The sequence below is a fragment of the Zingiber officinale genome, chromosome 5A (genome assembly GCF_018446385.1).
Source record: "Zingiber officinale cultivar Zhangliang chromosome 5A, Zo_v1.1, whole genome shotgun sequence".
NCBI lineage: Eukaryota > Viridiplantae > Streptophyta > Magnoliopsida > Zingiberales > Zingiberaceae > Zingiber > Zingiber officinale.
This window is the reverse complement of record NC_055994.1, coordinates 36,301,262-36,308,494: the sequence shown is the minus strand read 5'-3', so window position 1 is coordinate 36,308,494 and position 7,233 is coordinate 36,301,262. Positions and strand designations below refer to the sequence as shown.

The 7,233-nt window shown below is 37.7% G+C and overlaps 1 long non-coding RNA gene across 1 annotated transcript; it reads right to left on the bottom strand.

Annotated features, from left to right (window-relative positions):
• Window positions 1–1,537: 1,537 nt before the first annotated feature.
• LOC121982749 lies at window positions 1,538–1,889 on the bottom strand. Its single transcript, XR_006112228.1, has 3 exons — window positions 1,820–1,889; window positions 1,667–1,727; window positions 1,538–1,585 (listed from the first exon to the last, which is right to left on the bottom strand). It is a non-coding gene; the product is annotated as an uncharacterized LOC121982749 (long non-coding RNA).
• Between the last annotated feature and the right edge of the window lie 5,344 nt (window positions 1,890–7,233).

Sequence of the window (7,233 nt, the reverse complement as noted above, 5' to 3'; positions counted from 1 at the left end):
TTAACTCGTCCGTACAAGCTCCGAAAAATTTTCAAAAATTCTGGAAAATTCCCTTATCAATATTTGCCTATTTTCGGTATTTCACATTTCCATTGATCTAAAGGCTAACATTGGCAAGGTATTGTTTACTTATCCTGAAAACATGCTTTGTCAAACAACATTGTGAAACTAAACCAAGGTCAGTCTCACATATCTACTTTTGATCACCTGTAATAACTATAGCATATAATAATAAAGTGAACAAGGAAAGGGAAAAAATTAAAGCTAAAAGGTTCAGCCAATTGATATTTGTCAACAAGCAAAAATATCAAGTTGTGTCGAACAAGATCAAGTGCAAGAAAGGCATCATACCATAAAGAGAACCATCATTATCAGGCAATATTACAATGAGCAAATCAAGCTCCTTTCCCTGAGGTTGGAGTATGGTCATTGCATCATAATAGCATGCTGAAAGCGCTCTTTCAACATGATCAGGTTGAGCAATTAGAGGATGAAGTACATGATCTAGAGAAAATTCCTATAAAACATGTAGATAAAAATAATGATCTATGTGTCTCTTCTTAAAATAAGATAATTAAGAATTAAGTTGCATGTAGTAAATCATATAATGTAGTAAAAAGTTGAAGTCATACCATTCTTGATATTTGCCACATCTGAGCAAGCTCATGATAAAATCCCCTAGTCAAATTATCTTGCACATTTTTTACAAAATTGATACATGTCCGGCTATTCACTCTCCCACCATTTACCATTTTATACAAAGTTTAGAACAAGATATAAAGTAATAAGATGAGCTTAGATCATCTAAATGGAAATCAATGCTCTTCAACCAGATGATTGGTTGGTCACATTTAAATATAGAATTGCTGCAGCATCTTTGGCATTTGTTTTGCATACTACACAAAGAGCTGGTCTAAAGTATTGCAGATCACCCTGCTGCCTCATCTACAAGGGCATGTACATGTCAAGAAGTGGCAAATGCATACAGTTGTCTAAAATTTTCACTGCTTGATTTAATTCAACAATCATCGCATAGAGATGGGCATTAGATGAATAGTGTGATTATCCAAAAAGTGGTAAATTAAATATATCAACTTTTGATGGAGGCAGATTTACGAGAATATTTCATTTCACAGATAGGGAAGATCTGACTTACCCCCTTGTTGTCACCTACTTTGCATTAGCATTAAATTCTTTGAACTCTGCAACATGCTGATCCAAGAACAACTGGATTGTTCGCCAATACCGATCATCGCTAGAGTACCATGTATCCATGTGCATGCCATTTGGAAAATCCACAAATCTACAATCTAGTTATTTTCAATGGCTTTAGAGTGCAACATCTGCATATGCAAAGGGGGAACTAATTGATCTTGCAACCCATATAGAAATAATGCATGGACAAAATTAGTAGGATATTACTAATTCATGGACAAAATTAATAGGATAAATACTTAAAATGTTTTTTCATTTACAATTTAATAAATTGAGAACTTTTACTAAAATTGTTCTAGCATTCAACTCACCTTGACAATTTTGCACATTTACTTGCTTCACCGAGACCAATCATGCTTTCTGCAGATATCTAATAATGAGAGGATTTAATCATTTAACATGATGGTATTGACGTAATTATTTTTCTTTCATCAATAATATCACAACTTACAATCTTGACATATGGGAAATCACTCTCTATACCAATTGTAGCTGCCATTGAAGTTTTGCCACTGACATAAAAGAATAAATAGCAAATTAAATCAGCAAAAAAGTCAGATTAATCAATTAGAAAGCTGGTTGTAAATTTACCTGTCAATTGGACCTTCCAGAAGGTATGTAACAAGTGGGCTCTGATTGTCTTTGATTTGCTCCACAAGAAGCAGGGCTCTCTCTTGGATGCATTTGTGACTCTCACCATAATCGATAATCCCATTAAGCCTGAAAGCCATTTGCACATTAAAGATAATGCCACATTATGTAACATTAACAAAATTCAAAGCACAAAAATCTGTAGGTCCTCCTGAACATCCCCAAGTAGAATTGCTTTCAAGGATGTGGAATCAGCTTCAACCGAGACAATGTCAAACTTGAACATACCTGCGTCGTTCAAGATCATCCATTGATGCACAAAAAGCTGGTCCAACCTCATAAAGAGCATTCAAAAAATCATCCATAGTGACTTTTATGCTCTCCTCATCCAAGGGCTTGGTCAAATCATCGAAGCTTATCTGTCGATTCAAGGCATATGAGACAACACTTCTAACAACACCTTCCAGTTCAGCCCCACTGTAATTTTTAGTTCGTGCAGCTGCAGTAAGTACATAAAAACATGTAAGGAAATATGCAGCTTAACAAGTCTGTCATTTAACCTCCAAATGATCTGAAAATGTATGCAACCAAAAATCAAACTGGAATACCTAGATGATGAACAAAACAAGAACAAAAACTGCAATATATGAGTATCCAAAACAAAAGAAAGCATGAAGAAAAGTTTGCCTCTAATTGAATATAAGTAACCCAATCAGAAGGAAACAACTACAAGAATAAAAGTTATTAAAAATTAAGACATCAATCAGCAACAAAATATAGCTTATGAAAGTCTCAAACTATTTGAACAATGAGATTTTAAAAACATTGGCAGGTTCTCTTATCCATTTGTAATAGTTTCACTCCTTCAATAAGCAAAACACTCAAACTCTTCACAAGGATGCTAACATTCTCTAACAAATATCACATTTACAGCAACAACTGAACTCCAAAAGAAGAAACAAAGAACACATAGAATATTCATCATTGTCCACCAAACAAGATTAAGTGTAAGACAACTCACCTCGAATTTGATGGTTCCCTTCCTCACAACCATGTTTTTGGTCTAGACCTCCGGATTCCACTTCTCCTTCTAGTAGAACTGGGAAGTGATCTTCGACTAGAACCAGCTGGATCCTCTATCGATTTCTGTACATGTTCCATACTGAAGATACATGATATTAATGTTGAGAAAAAAAGGGAAAACAAGTTTATCCAAGAAACTAAACAATGTTCCATTTTAAAGTTTTCGTATTCTTCCGAATCGGGGAAAAAAGCACACAACTAGTTTTGTACAATAGCAAATATAACAATTTATAAGATTCCACAAAAGAATAAAACTTACATAAACCTGAACAAAGCCAAAACTTACTTACAAAAACAATGAAATGCCCAACAAAGGAGGAACCTTCAATCCCACAAAACGGAATTAGCCCAAGAAAGCTCGAACCAAAGAGTTCAAGTACAAGCAGCACACAGCTGTTCAGGAGAGGAGACGAGGGCCTGGCTGGAAAATTCTTGTGAGGGGAAGACGAGGTCATTCTCCTCTGATTCTAGGGACTTGCCGAGGATGACGGCATTAAGGTGTGAGATCCGACCAGCGCCCGAGGGGTGCAGGCACATGGATTCCACGTGCCGGAGGCAATTGGAGAATGTGACGCCCACCTTCAGAGATGTCGCCACCACACCTGTCATCATCACACACCGATCAAGAGACCCTTCACACGAGGAAGAAGACCAACGAGGAGGGAAGAGGTTTTGGCGAAGAGGGACCGAGCACAAGCAAGGAGAGGAGTCACCGCTGAGATCTGAGACACCCTAAGCCCTTCGCATCCTCTTCCAGGATGAAGAAGAGGAGACAACAAAAGAAGCGCAGATTCATTCCGCCTTCCTCTTACAGGATGAAGAAGAGCTCATCGGGGAAGTTGGGGGGATTTTGGTGGCAGCGAGGTGGGATTGAGAAAAGATCAAGAAAGAAAAACGCGAAGTAGATGAAGAGATCGTAGGTTGGACGGAAATGCTTAGGGATCAAGAAGATAAAGGGGCGGAATAGGCGACAAAAAATTTCGGGGAGAGGGAAAGAAAAACTCGGCGATAAAAAATGACAAAGGGAAAAAATGGCGAGGGAAAAAATAATGGTGTTCAACAACACTTAATAGACAACGATTTTGAAAAACCGTTGTCGTAACCCCCAAAAAAAGCGCACATAGACAACGGTTTTCAAAAATCATTGTCATAACCTTTAAAAACCATTGTCGTAGCCCCAAAAAAGCATAAATAGACAACAGTTTTTAAAAACCGCTGTCGTATGTCAAAAAAATTGCTAAAAGACAACGGTTTTTGTTAAAACCGTTGTTAAAAGGAAAAAAAATAACAATTTGGTATAAAACCATTGTCAGTGTTGTTGAATGAGGATTTTCTTGTAGTGGTAGTCCGACACATGTGCTAAAGGGAGACACTAATAAGTTGGAATCACATACATAAGTTTACCTGTTTGTGGGTTATCCTAAAGGAATGAAAGAAGGATTATTTTATAGTCCTAAAAAAATTAGAAGGTCATTGTTAGCACCAATGCCTGATTTTTAGAAGAGGACTATGTAATAAACCACAAGCCCATGAGTAAAATTATTCTTGATGAAATTAGAGAAGACACGTCTACTTTAGTACCAACGGTACAAGATGAGATACCACAAGAAACTGCAATACGTGTCACAAATGATGCACAATTACAAGTAATGCCTCATCGTAGTGGGAGGGTTGTTTTGGGAGAGTCTTTGGACTTGATCCCTGGTGAACATGAACATGATCCCTGAACATATGATGAAGCAAGAGATCTTGGAACATCCGGTTTAATGAAGTGATCCAGTCTTATGGATTTATTCAATGACCGGATGGGTCTTGTGTATACAAGAAGAGTGACGGAAACGTGGTGGTATTTCTTGTACTATACGTAGATGATCTTTTCCTCATTGGCAACAATGTTAAAGTGATTGTTAGACGTAAGGGTATGGTTATCCAAGTGTTTTGATATGAAGGACTTGGGAGAATGTGGACATATTCTTGGGATCAAAGTAATAAGGAATCGCAAGAAAAGGATATTGTCCTTATCCCAAGCTACTATCCTTGTTGGTTTTAGCGTGTAAAACTCTAAGAAAGGTTTCTTACCTTTTCGGTATGGAGTACCCTTATCTAAAGAGATGTCTCCTCAAACATCAAAAGAGATAGAGGACATGAAGGCAGTTCCTTATGCCTCAACTGTAGGAAGCCTAATGTATGCGATACTATGTACGAGACCGGATATCTATTTTGTCATGGGCATGGTTAGCAGATATCAAAGTAACCCAGGACCGGGACATTGGACTGTCGTAAAAGCATATAAGAACTAAAGATTATATGCTAGTTTACAAGGCAGATAATTTGCTCCCTGTGGGTTACACGAATTCGGACTGAATGGGACAATAGTAAGTTGACCTCGGGGTTTTGTGTTTACTTTAGGAGGTGGAGCTATAACAATGGAGGAGTGTTAAGCAGAAATGCATTTCGGACTCCACCATGGATGTTGAGTATGAGGAAGCTTCTGAGACAGCCATAGAAGCTATATAGCTCAGAAACTTTATAATGGACTTAGATATGATACCTGGTTTGCCCAAAATTATTACAATTTATTGTGATAAAAGTGGTGCAGTAGCAAACTCGAAGGAACCTAAGTCCATAAGGCAGGTAAACACATAGAGCACAAGTACCACCTAATATGAGGAGAGGTTGTGGTTGTAACGACCGGCTTCTTAATCTTGACTCAAGTCACAGACGTTACTCCATTCCATACTACTAAGGACATTATTGTATGTACACTGTTCGGTTCAGAGATCTACTCTGAACTTGTTCTGACTATTAAGTCATGTTTTGGGAGCGAAATAGAGCTAAGATGAAGTTTAGAAATGCATGAGAATCTGGGCCGTGTGGTGATGACCGACCGTGTAGCCTTACTAAGCCCTAGTTTGGGCAAGGCTGTGTGTCCCACACGGCCGTGTAAGGCCCTCCCTGCTGGAGCAGGGCACATCCGTGTGGCTTCCACACGGCTATGTCACCTTGGCCGTAACGAAGAGGGGCATGGCCGTGTGGCTTGTAACACCCCACCCTCCTCACTACTGGTCTGTGAGGGCGGAGGGCTACTGGACTACTAACTTTACTTAACTATCCTTGTTCATATGTTGATAGAAATTCCTAAAACTCTCAGAGAAACTCAAAAACATACAATTAACTAGCAGCGGAAGACTAAATGACTCATCTAATACATTCTACTCAACTCTTTGTTAATAAATTCTTATGCTAAATCCCAAGGCTTCTATAGTCCAGGCATCACACATCCATCCGCACCTCCTTGTCGCCTTCCTTTGCTATAACTTTTCCTTTCCTTTATCTGCAGTAAGAGGAAATGCATCTATAAGCAAAATTGCTTAGTAAGCGCTATCTAACTCACAAAACTCGAGTATGCATGTAAGCTGAAAGAAATCTAGAAACTGAATGCTCATCTAATAGCAAACAAAACATAGCATACTGAAATACTAAACATGTAAGAAAATCTAAACAACATGTCAGTATATAAGAAAGCTAAACTTGCTGAATTTTAAACTTATGTGAAGCTTAGTTCTTTTGTTTGAAAACTTATACTTTAATACTTCAAAATAATAATCAACTTTCTTCTTGGGCCCGGCAACTATACTTGCTATGCGCGCATCCCTAACTAGACCCGAGATAGCTGGTCCTGAATCTAGTAGGGTTTACTAGGTTATCTAAACCTAGGGACGACTATGGGAGCCCAGCCCAAGGACAACTGAGAGTCCTGCATACTAGGTTATCTAAACCTAGGGACGACTATGGGAGCCCAACCCAAGGACAACTGAGAGTCCAGTACAGTGCCACTGATAAAAGTAAAATACTTGTTATCTTTTAATACTTCTAATATATAATGCCTCGGCATTTTAACGAGCACCTTGTGTGTCAAAATCCCTAAAGTCTTGACTTTGGGATCTACTTAAGGCCTTGGCATTTTTCTTTCTTTTCTTTATCTTTCTTATACTTGTTAATACTTCTAATAAAAGAATGCTTCTTTAAAAACTGAAATGTTTAAACAAATTCTAACTTTGAAATGCATAAACAAAAATCTGTATACTATGCTAATCAAAATTCTACATACTATTCTAATCAAGATTCTGCATTCTATACTACACTATTTCTGCATACTATGCAAACATAAATTCTGCACTATAATACTTAACCAAACTGCACTATAATCTTTTTCTTTAAAAACTGCATTATAAGTTCTACCAAAAATCTGCACTATAAACTTTAAAGAAATTTGCACCATAAGCTCTTAAGAAATCTGCACTACAAGCTCTAAAGAAATCTGCTCTAAAGAAATCTGCATTT